The 15,081-nt window shown below is 42.7% G+C and overlaps 1 long non-coding RNA gene across 1 annotated transcript; it reads right to left on the reverse strand.

Moving 5' to 3' along the window:
• Positions 1-3,070: 3,070 nt before the first annotated feature.
• Positions 3,071-14,782, reverse strand: LOC138153662 (uncharacterized). The gene is made up of 3 exons (XR_011166425.1): positions 14,665-14,782; positions 10,436-10,488; positions 3,071-3,313 (listed from the first exon to the last, which is right to left on the reverse strand). It is a non-coding gene; the product is annotated as an uncharacterized lncRNA (long non-coding RNA).
• Positions 14,783-15,081: the final 299 nt, after the last annotated feature.

Raw genomic sequence — 15,081 nt, forward strand, 5'->3', positions numbered from 1 at the left:
AGGAGGGAGAATGGAAGAGATAGACTATAAAGGATTGAGATAGTAAAAATAATTAAAAATCTTTTAAAAAGTCTCTGGAGTGCTTTGAGGTTGTCATTTTCCAGGGTCATACAGTCAACATAAATAAGAGCCAGGACTTGAACCCAGGTCTTCCTGGTTGTAAGAATGGACTGTACACACTACCCCCATAATTGCATGAACACAGATTTAGAGCTGGAAGAGCCCTTGGAGATCATCCAGTTTCCCTTGTTTCACAGATAGGGAAATCGGGCTTCAAAGAGGTTAAGTAATCCAGGCCAAGATCACCCAAAATTATGATTCTGTCTAAGGCAGAATTTGAACTCAGATCCTCCTTACTCTGTTACTCTATGTGGATGCCACTCTATGATATGCAACATAACAAGATAGGATAGGTTGTGATGGGATGTGATATGGTTGATGTGATGTAACTAACATAAGATATAACACAATATTTGTTGTTGGTCAGTCTTGTCTAATTCTATGTGACCCCACAGACTTTGTTCATGGAGTTTTCTTGGCAATTTGTCATTTCCTTCTCCAGTATGTCCACATTTTACAGATGAGGAACTGAGGCAAATATGGGGGTAAGTGATTTGTCCATAGTCACACAGCTAGTAAGTGTCTGAGGTCAGATTCGAACTCAGGTCTTCCTGACTCCAGGTCTGGCACTCTATCCACTTTACCACCTAGAATGTAATAGAATAGAATAGAACAGAACAGAATTATATGAAGTTATACTGTTGATGTTATATGATGATATTCTATTACTTTTATTGTGAGAGGCAGTATGGTCTATAGGTCTTGAAGCCTGAAAAACCTGGATGTAGCCCAGGGCAAATCATTAACCTCTAGATGCTAGGGACAATTCTTTTTTTTTTTTTTTTTTTGCCTTTTGGAGGGCAATTGGGGTTAAGTAACTTGCCCAAGTTTACATGGCTAGGTTTTTGTGTGTGTGGGTGTTAAGTGTCTGAGGCCGGAACCGAACTCCAGTCCTCCTGACTCTGGGGCCGGTGCTTTACTCACACACCACCTAGCCACCCCTAAAATATGGATTTTTTTTTTGCTTTTTGGAAGGCAATTGGGGTTGAGCGACTTGCTCAAGGTCACATGGCTAGCTTTTGTGTTAAGTATCTGAGGCCAGATTTGACCTCAAGTCCTCCTGACTCCAGGGCTGGTGCTCCATTCACTGAGCCACCTAGCCACCCCCTGACAATTCTTTAAGACTGTAAGTTAAAGAGAAGGTGCTGACATGAATTGGTAGAGGGAGTTTACTTGCCTGGGAGTTCTCTGGGAGTTCGTATCACATCATATCACATCACATTACATCATGTCAAATCATAATTCATGTCATATTATATTGTGTTGTTATGGTGTCGTGCTGTGTTGTATGATATTACATATGGTATCGTATTGTATCATATCATATTATATATCTGTTCCAGGGTTCTTAACTCAAGGCTGTGAACTTGTTTCAAAAATATTTTGATAATGGCATATTTCAATGTAATTGCTTGCCTTTGTAATCCTGTGTATTTTATGTTACGCCTCTAAAACTATTATTCAGCTGTTGGAGAAGATGTAAGAAAATTAGAACACTAATGCACTGTTGGTGGAGTTGTGAACCAATCCAACCATTCTAGAGAACAATTTGGAACTATGCCCAAAGGGCTATAAAACTGTGCATACCCTTTAACCCAGTAATAACCACTTCTAGGTCTATATCCCTAAGAGATCATAAGAATGGGGGAAGGACCCATCGTACAAAATATATATATACCAGCTCTTTTTGTGGTGGCCAAGATTTGGAAACTGAAGAGATGCCTATCAATTGGGGAATGGCTGAACAAGTTGTGGTATATGAATATAATGAAATACTATTGTTCCATAAGAAATGATAAGCAGGCAGACTTCAGAAAAACCTGGAAAGACTTAACATGAACTGATGCTGAGTGAAGTGAGCAGAACCAGGAGAACATTGTATATGGTAACAGCAACATTGTGAGAAGAATAACTTTGACAGACTTAGCTTTTCCCAGCAATACAAGGATCTAAGACAACTCCAAAAGATTGATGATGGAAAATGCTCTCCACATCCAGAGAAAGAACTATGGAGTCTGAATGCAGATAGAAGTCTGCTATTTGCTCTCTTTTTGTCTGTTTGTTTCTTCTTTCTCATGTTTCCCCTATTGGTTCTAATTCTTTTTTACAACATAATTAATGTTGAAATATGCTTAATATAAATGTATATACATGTATATATATAAAACCTCTATCAGATTGTTTGCCATCTTGGGGAGGGAGGAGAGAAGGGAGAGGGGGAAATTTTAGAACTCAAAATCTTATAGAAGGAATGTTGAAAATTAAAAATAAATAAATAATTTTTTAAAAAACCAACATTATTCAGTGAAGGTCTCCACAGGCCTCACCAGATTGCTGCCAAAGATACAAAAGATACAAAGATACAAAGATACAAAAGATACAAAAAAAAATTAGGAGCATCTGCTTTATTCAATACCCCATTATGTCTTAATATAACATTAAATTTATATTATAATAATTGGTATATTATATAGATATATATTGGTATAATATCAATGCCATACATTATATTGTAGTATATTGTGCTATATTATCATATCATATTACAATAGTATGTTGTAATGCTTTATTTAGTGTGTATGGTTGCACCTGCAAGGAGAATGTGAAAGTTTTCGGTGGTGCCAGTGAATGTACTGAGAACACTGGAGCATTTATCTAACTGCACAATAGCGCATGCCCATATCCTTCTATAACTGTACGTATGTATGGGTAAAATCCATGTGTGCAAAGGAGGCATGTAGATACTTTCACCAGGTTATAAGATTTCTGACTTTTTTATTGCATTTCTCATTAGTAACTGGTAGAAAATACACATCTGTAATCTGTATCTTTCCTGCTTAAATATGTATGGGCATATATAAATGAAACATGACATCGTGGAGTCTGGAATATTACACATTAACATTGTTTATCGTTGATAGAATTAAATAGCCCATGCAAGGCCTTGACATCATTTTGAGCAAGTTTATTTGAGGATGCTTTGGCAAAGCAGCATTTGGCAAATGGAAGTACACAGGTTATTGAGTGCAGACACAATTAAAGACAGTGTCAGACAATTCGGGGCAGCACATGGCAGTAAGGAATGTCTGAGAGCTTTATCACTGCCCAGGCCTTTCAGGGGGTCATCTTCCTTTTCTTCCTCCAGTCCAATGCCATCCCACTTAGTATCTGTTCTCTTCATTCTCTTCATTTGCTAGAAGAGAGAAACTGAACAGTGAAGGGTTGGAGGTAGAGGATAGTGGGAGAGGATCCTGCTTCAGCTCTAGCTTTTGAAATGCTTCTCTGTCCTTTATCCTTAGTCTCCATCACAGATGTTAGCAGAGAGGTAAAAGGAAAGAGCCTCAGACACATGATTATAGGTCATTCATCCTGAATCAATGAAAAAGAGAGGTGTAGGGGGCCTCTTTAGCGGGAGACCCATAGGTCAGGGTCCCAGCCACCCCCAAAACTAAACATATGCCACCTATTTCCACAAAGCTAGGCTTACAAATTACTATGGGCCTGAACTAACCAGTGCCGTTAAAAATAGCTTCCAAGGCTATAGGATGGATTAATAGCTCCCCTTACTGTAAGTTTTGGCTTATGGGATGCCCACAAGGAGAGAGGACCTCAGAAATCACATGCACATCCCTTCCACATCACTTTCCCCACTGAGGTTTCACTATATCACTGATTAGCATAAGAAATTATATGGATATTGTTTGGAGTTTTTCCAAAGCAACAGATGACACACAAAGGCCAGAAGATGACACAGAAAAAGTTTAGAAACTCAGAAATGCATAAAATATATGTATGGTACTATGTGACATCAGCCCAAACTTTATAAGGTACTGTGAACACCCCATAAAAAAAGAAAAAAATCAGAATTCTTCTCTGGTACAAAGGGAAGGCCAAAAATTTTTATACAGATTTTCCAGGTCACAGGGGCACCAGACCCCTAATCCCCACAATGTGGAAGAGATAACTACATTACTAAAGAATAGGAAATATAGGGTAGGATAACAGGAGATAGGCTAAGGGAGTGACTAGCTTATAAGCACTAAGGAGGCCTCCTTATTGGCCAATGGAGCAGTTTAGGAGCTAGGTGATCAATGCTTGGTACTAAACATTAACCTTTTAGAATAAGGGTGTTAATTGGAAAAGCTACTGATAGTTCCACTCCCCACACCCCACCCTAGCCCACTTATTGGTCCACTAGTGCTCATGGGCCCCTCCTAGGTGTCTGAGAAGGGGGCAGACGAGCACAGACATAAAGAAATGTTGTCCTTTGTATTACTTGTCCTCCAGAGTGACTGGTAACTATAAATCCTTCTAAAATCCATCAAGGGACCTTTGAATCCTAGGTTCCAAATCCAAGGTACCCCAAAAGGAACCAAATATACCTGCTAGCTACTGTCCAGTTTTCATCAATCTTTTTTGGATTCATTTTGGCTCGGTGGTGCCAAGAATTAAATAGACAGAGAAGAGCGGGGCAGAGTCAAGATGGCAAAGGAAAAACAGGACCTCCATGGGGCTCCAGCTCCCACCACCTCCAATCAATGTAAAAGGGGACTCTGAACAAACTTTGGAGCTAAAGAACCCACAAAATGACACAGAGAAGCTAACCTCCCACTGAGGAGAGCCCAGCAGGCCAGCAGGAATCAGCCAGCTCAGTGCTCTGGGAGCCGAGCCCAGCCCCATACCGAGGTTTTAGCCCCAGGGTGGGCCTGACCAGCTGCCAGCTGGAGGGACTCCAGATCACCAGCAGCTGTGGTGGTCCAGAATTATCAACACATAGATGCTAAGGACAAAGTGAGAGGTCAGTGCAGTGTGGACTTTGGGACCCAGTAGTTGCGAGTGCATCAGCTTTTGCACCCAGGGTGAGAAGTCATTGAGGCCCCATGTGGCAGCTTCAGCTCCTGGCCTGCAGAGTGTAGGGGTACCAAGCAACCAGTCTGAGGGGTAATCACTCTTGCTTTAACCTGCTTAGAGCTGGATTTCAGTCTAGGATGGAGGTCCTGGCGTGTGTGACCAGCTTGCCAGAGTGTGTGGAGGCTTCAGGGAGGGCACCCAACTAATACCTCTGACAGCTGAGAAAACCCCAGCCTTTGGAACGAAGCTCTCCTGTCTGGTGGCAGAGTTCTACTGTGGCAAAAAGCCCAAAAGTCAAGTAATTGAGTGGCAAAATGAGCAGGCAAAAGGAAGCAAACCAAGCAAAGCAATCCAACATTAGACTCCTATTTTGAGGACAAAAAGGATCAAAGCATGGGACAGGAGGAAGACAGTAAAGTCAGAATTACTGCACCAAAAGCTTCCAAGAAAGATACGAGCTGGGTACAGGCCATAGAGGACCTTAAGAAGCAGATAAGAGAAGTGGAGGAAAAATTGGGAAGAGAAATGAGAACAATGCAAGGAAATTATGAAATGAGAGTCAACAGCCTGACTGAGGAAAATAACACCTTAAAAAATAGACTAACTCAAATGACAGAAGAGACTCAAAAAGGCAATGAAGAGAAGAATTCCTTAAAAAGCCGAATTTGCCAGATGGAAAAAGAATCTCAAAAGCTCACTGAGGAGAATCACTCCTTCAGAATTAGATTGGAGCAAATGGAAGCTAATGACTTTATGAGAAATCAAGATGCTGTTAAACAGATCCAAACAAATGAAAGAATAGAAGGCAATGTGAAATATCTCATGGGAAAAACCACTGACCTGGAAAATAGATCCAGGAGAGATCATTTAAAAATTATTGGATGACCTGAAAGCCATGATCAAAGTAAGAACCTAGAAATCATCCTGCAAGAAATTCTCGAGGAAAAATATCCTGATGTTTTAGAACCAGAGGGCAAAATAGAGGTTGAAAGAATCCACTGATCACCTCCCAAAAAAGATCCTAAAAAGAAAACTCCTAAGAATATTATAGCCAGGTTCTGGAATTCCCAGATCAAGGAGAGAATATTACAAGCAGCCAGGAAGAAACAATTTGAATATTGTGGAAACACAATCAGGATAACTCAGGATCTAGCAGCTCCTACACTGAGGGATCGAAGGGCTTGGAATATGATATTTGGGAGGGAAAAGGAGCTGGGATTAAAACCAAGAATCACCTACCCAGCAAAACTGAGTATCGTGTTTCAGGGGAAAATATGGTCATTCAGTGGAATAGAGGACTTTCAAGCATTCTTTATGGAAAAACCAGAGTTGAATAGAAAATTTGACATTCAGATGCAAGAAGCAAAATAAGCATGAGAAGGTAAACAGGGAAAAGAAATCATAAGGAACTTACCAAAGTTGAACTATTAACATTCCTACATGGAAAAACAATAATTGTCACTGACAAAATTTTTCTCAGTATGAAAATAGTTGAAGGGAATAGATAGATAGATAGACAGACAGACAGACAGACAGGTGTGTGTGTATATCAGAGGGTATATGGGTATATGAATACATATGTGAATGTGTGTATATATGTTTTTTTTTTTTAGCAATTGGGGTTAAGTAACTTGCTCAAGGTTACACAGCCAGTTATTTCTGGGTGTGGTGCTAAGTATCTGAGCCTGGATTCGATCCCCAGGTCATCCCAACACTGGATCCAGTGCTCTTACTCGATGAGCCATCTGGCCGCCCGTGTGTATATATGTTTACAGGTATACATAGATAGAAGGCACAGGACTAATTTAATAGGAAGGGATGATACTTAAAAGGTGAAATTAAGAGGTGAGAGAGGAATATAATGAGGAGATGGGGAGAGACAGAATGGAGTAAACTGTCTTATATAGAAGAGGCAAGGGAAAATGGTTACAATGGAGGGGAAGAATAGGAAGGCAAAAGGGAATGGGTCAACCTTATTCTCATTGAATTTGGCTCGGGGAGGAAATGAAATACACACTAAATATGGTATCTCACTCTACAGGAGAGTAGGGGAGAAGGGGATGAGAAGGGGAATGATGGAAGGGAGAGCAAGCTGGTGGGGAGGGAAGTTGGAAGCACCCACTTTTGAAAAGGGACAGGATCAAAGTAGAGAATAGAACAAGTGGGAGGTGGGATAGGAGGGAGGGAAATATAGTCAGTGTTTTACAATATATCTACTATGTTAATGTTTTGCATTAACTACACATGTACAACCTATACTAAACTGCTTATCTTCCCAGTAAGGGTGAGTGATAAGGGAGGAAGGGAATGAATCTGGAATTCAAAGTTTTAAAATCAAATGTTTAAAATATATATATATATTATTAATACTATTTTACATGTAATTGGGAAATAAGATATTTAGGCACTGGGGCACAGAGATCCACCATGCCCTACTGGAAAAGTTGAAGGGGTTATGGGAGAAGATATGGGAGAGAGCAGATTAGAGGAGGGGATATCCTGTGGGACTGCTATTTTGGGGTGGTGGGTAGGGGAAAAACGGGAGAAAATTTGTAACTCAAAATCTGGTGGAAATGAATGATGTAAATCAGAAGTTAATAAAGCATTTGAAAAATGAAAAAAAAAATGAATTAAATAGACAACTGTTGTTTCTCTTCCCCCTAACACACACACACATACACACACACATAGCCAGCATGCACACACATCTGCCTCCCTGTGTTTACCTTTAACTATCCAGGCTAGTCAGGTTCAACCTGAGAATCCTTGAATAATAGAATGTCAGAGCAGAAAGGCACATCAGAGGTCATCCCACATGCAGAGTGGAGAGGACTCACCTCTTACCATGCCTCCCCACAATATACCTACCCAGACCCCAACTGAGGCTATGATCTCCACTCTTATTGCATCTGTTTGGGACAGTAGAGTCCCACTTCATGCATCTTCACACACACTCTGGTAGGCAAAACATGCCAGCCATGGGCCTTAGGTCATAGCTCCTGTTGCTCACACCAGACAATCATCATGTCTTCTAAATCCTGCTCAGGTCAGGAAACAGTCTTTCCATAGCCTGGTGATACAAACTTATCTTCTGAAAGAATTTTTTTTAAGTTTTTTAATGTTTTGTTTGAACAGGAATCTTGACAGTAGCTGTGAGGCCTTCCTCCCCTCCCCATACATATATAAACTCTCCCCACTGTATACACACACACACACACACACACACACACACACACACACAGAGCAATGAATCTCCTCTTTTCCTCAGCACATTAGCACTCCCGTAATATTCTCAGCAGCCCAAGCTTTCCAGCCAAATCCCAGGTCTGTGGACAAGGACATCACATAAATCCCTCCCCTTATGAAAGGACAGGCCGAGCAGATGGGACCACACTTAAGTAAACTGTGTGGTGCTCCGTTTATCCACCTTGGGAGAAGTAGGGGGGTGGGGAAAGGGGAGACCTGAAGTGAAGAGGGGGGTGGGGAACAGAGAAGTCCTTGGGGAGCAGTAGAGAGCAATGATTCCAAGGCTGGTATTCACTCGAATTCTGAGTTGGCCTCTGGGGAAGATTTCTGTTCTCCCACATAATTCCCTCTCCCTCTCTCTCTATCTCTCTGTCTCTGTCTGTCTGTCTCTTTTCTCTATTTCTGTCTCTATCTCTCTGTCTCTCTTTCTCTCCTTTCCTTCCCTTTGCTTGTCTGTCTCTCCCTCCTTCCCTCCTCTTCACTGTTTCTGTCTGCCTCTGACTGTCTCTTTCTGTCTCTCTCACTCACATAACCCCATTGTACCTTCACCCCCACCCCCACACTCTCTGCCCTAGAAATCACATCCCAGAGATTTGACAGAGACGTACTGGAGAAGGGAATCAAAGGGAACCACTCCTATGAAAAACTAAAAGACTCAACACAGCCCATTAAGGAGGTTTCAGGACTGGAGGAGGACCAGGAAAAAACTCCTGAAATGAGGAAACTAAGGCTCCCTCCCAAGCTGTATCTACCAAAACTATTCTACTTTCAGATAAATTACCTTCTCACTGTCTTCAAAAAAATTTTCTTAAAGAAAAAGACGATAAAAAGAGCCAGCTATTTAATTAAAATCTTGGTGTAGAATGAGTAGATGATAGGATCATAGATCTATATTGCCTATGTTCTCCCTGAAGCCAAGGCCAGAAAGATACCAAGCACACTGCCTACTGCTAAGACTTGTCTATGTCTCTCTGGGCATGCCGGGTAAGACAGAAGGCAGGTGGGTGGATGGAGTGGCAGACACAGCCATGCCCAACCCTCACCAGGAAGTGCACAGACTGTGAAATTACACTGGGCTGGACAACTTAGCACAACTCTAACCCTTGGGGTACTGAAATAATTAACTTGCTAATCGGCCACACATTGATTTCCACCTCCACCCCTGCTTTTTTTTTTTCCTTTTTCTTTCTTCTTAAAAAAAAAGGCAAATCACCCTTGGTTCAGTTTCCTGGAGAAAAGCCACACATTTCAAGAAATATCCTGACTGCCCCTAGATTTAGAAAAGGGGGCATCAAAAATTAGGCTATTTCTTACACCTCTAACAACCTTCCTGCCCTGACTCTACCTCCATCAGCCTCAGTCTCAGTGGATAAGTACAAAACATTTTGAGGGACTGCCTAACCCCATCCCCACCTCCAGGAGTCTGGGAGCTTTGGTAGTTACATTTTCCAGCTTTCTGATAAACTGTCATTAGCCTACATGTTGGCATTGAAAAGCCAAGTGTTCTATGCCTGGAAAAGAGGGTGGATTCTAAGACATCAGAGCTAGAAGAGATCTTAAGAAAACACTTAGTGGGGCCCATTTCACAGAGAAGGAAACTGAGGCTGAGCCAGAGTAGAACTGAGTAGAACCTTCTTACTTAAGGTTATTCAGTTAGTGAAGCAGGGCTGGGACTAAAACTAAAACACCATTGTAGCCTTCATTCCACTACAGGGCACATAAGCTGTGTGCCCTGCCTTCCTGATGATGGGGGTAGAGTGATGGGAAGAAGAAAGGAAAAGCAGTATTGTTGATTATACTGGATCCAGTGTGGATCTAGAGTACCAGACTTGGAGTTAGGAAGACTTCAGTTCACATCCCAGAACTTCAGATACTTAACAAAGCTGTGTGACCCCAGGCAAGTGGCTTAGTCTCTCTGGGCCTCAGATTCTCCATCTATAGAATGAGGTCTTTGGGCTCAGTGACCTCCATAGTCCTTTCTAACTCTAACTCTATGATCCCATGATCCTGTGAGCAGGAATTTCAACCAAGACACCAAAAAATAAATTATGTAGAAAGGTAAGGAACAGCTTGCTAGGGGCAAGGGCAGGGTGTTATGAAATGAAGAGGTAATTTAAAGAGATAAGTAGTAAATTTACCTCTCAAAATTGTTGTTCCCTTGTTCCAGTCCATGTTTAGATCTATGGACATTGTATAGTTCCAAGGACATAAGTCTTACCTTGATCCAAAGTCTCTGAGGAATCTTTCACCAGTTTCCCAGTGGGAACAGATCTGAAACACAGACATCAATAGGTTCTAATATCTTGGAGTCAAAGGCTACACCTCAAGAGAGGGGTGTGTGTGTGTGGTGTGTGTGTGTGTGTGTGTGTGACTTCCTAGGATGCCCAAGCAAAAATCTTGATCTTTCCACAGGATCAAATGATTGAAGATGAATGCAAGATCCCAAAGGATCTTGGGAGATTAAAAAATAACAATAGCCAGCATTTATATAGTACTTTAAGATCTGCAAAGCACTTCACAAATATGATCTCATTTTATTATCCTTGCAACAACTCTGGAAGATTGTTGCTGTTATTATTTCCATTTTATAGATAGGGAAACTGAGGCAAACAGAGGTTCATTTCTGTCAGAAAAAAGTTAAATGGTATGTGGCAAGGGGAGCACAACCCTGAGATAGAACGATAGAAGATCTGTTGTCACTGTGAATGGGATCTGTATCTGTTTGGATGTATGTTTCCGCCTCCATGCATCGATGTATGGTACAGTAGGATTCTAATTGGCCTTACATATTGAAAGGTAACTGATTTCCTTTGTGTGTACATTTATTACTAGGCCCAACTCTTTCCCCCCCTAAAACTCCTTCTTCTCCCTGTTGAGCTGACCATGCTTCTGGATTTATGAAGAGAGATGTTTTAGCAGAAATCCCCCAGAGTGTCCCATCAGCCCTAAATCCCAGGCCCGTTCTCCCCCCCAAGACCCCATGACACACAGCATGCCAAAACCGCTTCCTCTTGCCTATGCATTAGCCATCCATTGTCGCTCCCTGACATCTCTCACACATAAAACCGTAAGAGAGAAATAAAATATCTGTCTCTTGGCGAAAATAAAGCTTTGCCTCCCTCCTGATCTATAGGATATAAAATAAAGCCGCAGCTTCGATAGTGGCTTTTTTCCTTATGCTGGGGTTGCCTTTGCACACACGGAGACAATGAAGATGGATGGCTTGGGACGGGGCCCAGCCTCCTGGGGCTGGCTTCACCCTCTTTTATTATAGTCTCTCTTTCTTTCTCTCTTTCTCTTTTCCTCCCTACTTTCTTTCCTTTCTGGCTTTATTTGCCTTTTATATGCCCTTCTTTTTTTTTTGTCTCTGTAACTTTATTCCATCTCTGTGTTCTTAAAGCAAGTATAGAGAGATAGCCTCCCCATGCTCCAAGTTCTTTGCCCCCAATCTGCCTTCACTCCTCACCCCCCCCCCCCCCCCCCCCCCCCACACACCTTCTTCTACTAACGTTGCTCTTGCTATTTGGGGATTTGCTTTGGTCAAACAGAGGAATGTTTCTAAAGGGAATTTAAAGAAAAAAAAGTTGGCATTTTTTTCTGGGGAGCTGCACCCCCTCCCTCTTTGGTCTGTGTGACTTCACTGTTTATGGGCAGAGATGTTTATTTATTTAGTCTTCAGAAGGAGGCCAGCAGGAGAAAGCAGCCTCCTCCCTGAGGGCCTCCCCAGCCATTGAAGCCAAACTCAAGAGCTGTATTCAGCAGAGGATTGCCTCTGGCAGCATCCAAAGCAGACGGAGACTGAGGCCCTTCTCCCCAACTGGGTCAGGGCAGTGCTGGCTCAGGTCCAGCCTTATTTGCATCTCTCTCTCTCTCTCTCTGTCTGTCTCTCTCTGTCTCTGTCTCTGTCTCTCTTTATTTCTGTCTTTCCCCATCCTTCTCTCTCTCATGAACACTGGAGTTCCATTGGCAAAGCAGGAAGAGGAAAGAGAGTGTGACCCCTTCACCCATGGGGTTACTGCTTGGACTTACACACAACATTGAGGCTGTCCTTTGAAGCTATACAAATGGACAGATACATGCATATATACATGCAGTCACTGAGTCTTTCAGTGAGAGACAGACAGGTACTCTCTTGTACAATCACATACATATGTATTCACACTCAGCAATAGAACTTTACACTCCCTCCAAGTTACACAGTATGCCTGTCTTTCTCTGTGTCTATCACTCTATGTGTGATATGTCTCTTTTTTCCCAACACTGTGTAGCTCTCTATTTCTTATTCTTTGTCTCTATACCTCCCTCTTCCCTTTCTCCTCTTTCTGCCTCTTTCCTTTCTCCCTTTCTCCTTCTCCTTTCCTCCCTCTTTCCTCTATCTTGCTCCTTTCCTTTCCCCTCTCTTTCCCTCTCTTCCTTCCCTCTCTCTTTCTCTCCCTCTCTTCTGCCTTCTTTCTTTCTTTCCCTTCCTTCTTTCTTTCCTTCCCCTCCCCCTTTGTCGCTATCTACAGATCTGCCTCTGTACATAACCAACATCCATTCCTTCCCCTACCCTTAATTATTTAATGTTACTTCCTACACTAAGGCCTCTCCCCACCTCAGATGCATCTCACCTCTGCTTTCTCTGGCTCAGTCATTGCCACATATTCTGTGGGTGCTCTAGAGAAAAGATCTGGAATTCAGTTATATCTGAAAGGGGAAGTCATTACATCTAGAGCAGTGATGTGGTGCACTGAGAGTTATACAGGAAATCAGGGAGGAGCTTCATCTCCAAAAGACAGAAAGTACCTCTGAGCTTTGTGCTTGGAGAAACTGGGAAAAAGGATGGATATGCTGTGATGAAGTGTGAGTTAGAACTGAGCAGAATAACCCCAGACAATCTGGGAAGAGAATGGAGTTAATTGAAGGTGGGTTCTTGAGAACACCCATTTCCAGGATCTGCTTTCTGTTCAGAAAGCTAGAGAGCAAACCCCAAAGATGTAGGAAATGTTGGAGGACCTAGGTTAGAAGGGATGGAAAGATCCCAGAGCACAGATTTAGATCATTCTGAAAATGGTCCCCTCTGTTACTTCCCCCACACACTTCTTTATTTTTTTCTTTCTCTCTTTTCTTCTTTCTTCCCTCTTCTCCTCATCTTCTTCCTCCTCCTCCTTACTTGCTCCTTATTCTCCTCATTCTTCTCTTACATTTCTTCTCTATCTTTTCTCCTTCTGCTGCTATTGCTCTTCCCTCCTCCACCTCCTGTTTTCTCTTAATTTTCTTCTTTATCTTGTCTCTTCTCTTCCTTCTCCTTCCCCATTTTTTCCTTTCCCTTTTACATCTCATTCTCTTTTCTTCTCATTTTTTCATCTCTTCTCCTCATTTATTTCCTTGTTCTTTTCTCTCCTCTTTCTTCCCATTCTTCTTTTACATTTCTTCTCTATCTTCACCCTTCCTGCTCTTTCACTTCTGTCTCCTCTTTTATCTTAACTTATTTCTCTGTTTCCTCTTCTCTTTTCCTTACCCTTCTCCATTTTCTCCTATCCTCGTTTTCTTGTCCTTTTTCCATCTCCTTTTCTCATTTATCTCCCCTATGTTCTTTTCTCTCATCCTCCCCTCCTCTCTCTCTCTCTCTCTCTCTCTCTCTCTCTCTCTCTCTCTCTCTCTCTCTCTCTCTCTTTCCCTTTTACTCTTTCCCTCTTTCCCTTTCTCCCTCCTTCTAACTTGGTATCGCTCCACATATTGGCAGTGACTGCCTCCATTAGGTAAGGGGAGAAAGTCAATTAGCCAGAGGATTAATTACTGTGAGACTGCAAGAGCGGTTTGTCTTTTCTTTCCCGAACTCTTGTGTGCGCGCGCCCCGCTCCGAGAAAGTGTGTCCGCACAGTACACAGACAGAGCAACACGTGCATGTACCTAAATATCTACGGTCATATCATTTTAACACGCTTTATTTATTTGTAGGGCTTCTGCGCATAGCCCCTCACACTCTCTTCCACAACCAAATCGAATCTCCCATCGTAAACGTGGTTCCCTTTTCTCCTTTATGCGATCACCACGCCTTACATACACTCTCACTTTCACGCTTGTCCCTCCTCATAGTCTGCCTGGATCTGTGCCTCTTTGCCTCGGTGCCTTCCTTAGTCTTTGCCTCTTTCCCTGTGTCTTTGTGTCTGGGCATCTGCCTGTCTGTCCGTCTCTCTTTCTTACACACACACGCACACACACACACACGCACGCACGCACGCACGCACGCACATGGACAGTCAGAGGCCGATAGAGACAGACAGAAATAGACCAAGGGGGGGAGGGAGGGAGGGGGGGAGAGAGAGAGAGTAATCCCCTAATGAATGTTTCTGCACACTTTCCCCCTCTGCTTCAGCAAACTTGCATCTTGAACTTTCTGCTCTTTCTCGTTCACCCCAGAAAGCTATTCCAAGAGGAACTCTCCTCCCCTCCACCCCAGCTCACCTGCACTTGGAGACTAGGGGACAAACGCCGAGTGCTCAGAGGTCGGACACTTTTCCTAGTCTGAGTCACATCCGGGTGCCTCTGGGCTCCCTCCCGGGACCTAGCTTCCCCAGGCGAGGAGGGCTTTCTCTCCTAGAGCGAAGTGTTCTTGTCTAGCACGCAAAGCCAGGAGATTAGAGAGATAGAACTCTGGTGACAGACCGAAAGAAACAGAAACTGGCAGGGGGCAGGGGAGGTGAGAAAAAAAAAAATGGAAATGCAGACAGTGAACAGGCAATGTTACCCTGCAAAAAGGGAAAATTCCTCCCTGCAAGTTGCCAGAGCAGGGTGACTCAAGGAAGTCTCTTCTCTCCCAGGCTGCTTTGATTTCTGTTAGGCACCACTGGGATGGGAAGTATTTGGTTCTCCAGGCAAAGG

The sequence above is a fragment of the Petaurus breviceps genome, unplaced genomic scaffold, assembly GCF_028583685.1.
Source record: "Petaurus breviceps papuanus isolate PSGF00001 unplaced genomic scaffold, PetGlider_PUasm1.0 91023, whole genome shotgun sequence".
NCBI classification, from domain to species: domain Eukaryota; kingdom Metazoa; phylum Chordata; class Mammalia; order Diprotodontia; family Petauridae; genus Petaurus; species Petaurus breviceps.